Here is a 1,766-nt window from a genome sequence, read left to right on the forward strand (position 1 = left end):
GCTGTCTGTTTCATAGATGGGGTTTTCTCACTGTGTCTTCACATGTGAAGGGGAAGGGACACTCTGCTTCTCTGCTCTCATCTGAAGAATCGCAGTCTTGTTACTTTTATATTGGAGGAAAGGATGTTAAAGTTCCTTTTGATCACTCAGAAGGCAAGTGTAGCCACTTACAAAAACAGAATGGCAGGCACAGACTAGAAATCAGAAATAAAAGGGCAGAGCAGGAAAGGACTTTTCAAAAATAAAATGAACAAGGTGACTGTTTCAGAAGAGGGCTGTGAGAGGACAAGGACGGAAGTCTGTTAGTCAAGTAATGATTCAACTCTTATTGTCTTGTTCTTTGTTGTTGTTGGGTGTTTTGTTTGTTCAAGTCTAAGATTTGGAAACACTGACCCTTTGTTAAGAAGAGCCAGCAGGAAATATAGGATGCCTTCCCTCCCCTGGCCTGAAGCCACCACCACCGCTGCCTCCTTGGCTGATGTTGAAGGAGTCCTCTCCGTGTGTAGACTCAGGATTTGAGGCAGCCTCCTTCTGTAGTTGCTGGGCTTGTGTACGTTGCAGTATCTTTTTTTTCTACATCTCTAAAATGTTTTTCAACTGTTTTGTGCACATGGCTCAGTGTACACCCCTCTTTGCCTTTACAGATTTATACTTGATACGGGTGTGATAACAGCTTCTTCCATGACTATGATGCTTTTTTCTTGCCATTTACAGTCTTTAATGGTCTTGTCGGATGATCTGGAAGAGCTGCTGGCCTTCTAGGGAGACACCAGAACTGATTCATAGGCCTGGCTCAGCTTCTCCTTGGTCCGGGCTTTGCTGGCAAGCTTACTGACACTGAGTGAAGCTAGGGGAGCTGGGGTTTCTGGGTGGTCATTCATTATTGCCACATCTGAAACATGCTATAAGTTTATGAGCAAGATGTCTGCATGGTTGGGCTTTCCACCGGAAGAGGCACCTTGAAAAGTCAGCAGTTTAGACTGATAGTTGAAGGCTACCACCTTGCCCTGCAGCCACTACTCCTGGCACTTTAGGCAGGACCCCTGGCTCCCAATGCTGAAGTACTTGACCCACTGGAGAGCTGCCACCATCCTGGGAGGGCAGTCGTGATCCGGGATTGAGGCGGCCAGGTTAAGTTTTGTTTAGTACAGAAGTCAAGTGAAGAGCAGCTTCTTAGAGATACTGTTGGGTTGTCAGAAAAATCATGGCATATTTTTCTGTTTCTATGCAAAAATGTATCATGACTTTCTGACAACTCAATAAATAGAAAATAGGGTGCCAACAGTTAAAAAAAAGGGGGGGGATCAGAAAATGAACCCAAGGAAAGAGCAGGATAAATAGAAGGCAGAGTGATGGGATAGGACAGAAGGGGTGAAGGGGAATTTAAGAAACAGGTTAACAGCAAAAACGAGGTGCAGGTGAGCATTGTTTAAGGAGGCCAGCGATGGAGTGAAGGAAGAAGCTACATAAAACCTAAACCGGTAGTTATAAGGGAATTTATTGATAGAAGTAAAACCTTAAGCTGCATACTTAATGTCAATCCAGTTTACAGTTTTAGTTAATGTAAACTAAGGGTGACAAATTTAGAACAGATGGCAAGAAGTAAGTTTTACAGAAAGCAAATCACAAATGCTGTGGAATGGACATCTTGCAGGGACAGTACCAGATTCATTTCCAGTGGACCTCACAGCCCTCATCAGTGATTTATGCCTGCCCATCACGAGCAGAAAGCACTTGCTAACAAAGTTCCCTCCAATTTCCAGCAA

At 44.1% G+C, this 1,766-nt stretch overlaps 1 pseudogene; it reads right to left on the reverse strand.

Moving 5' to 3' along the window:
- Positions 1-399: 399 nt before the first annotated feature.
- On the reverse strand, positions 400-1,091 carry LOC102472013 (protein LSM12 homolog pseudogene; annotated as a pseudogene).
- Positions 1,092-1,766: the final 675 nt, after the last annotated feature.

This window comes from Tupaia chinensis, unplaced genomic scaffold, assembly GCF_000334495.1.
Source record: "Tupaia chinensis unplaced genomic scaffold, TupChi_1.0 Scaffold000458_2, whole genome shotgun sequence".
NCBI classification, from domain to species: domain Eukaryota; kingdom Metazoa; phylum Chordata; class Mammalia; order Scandentia; family Tupaiidae; genus Tupaia; species Tupaia belangeri.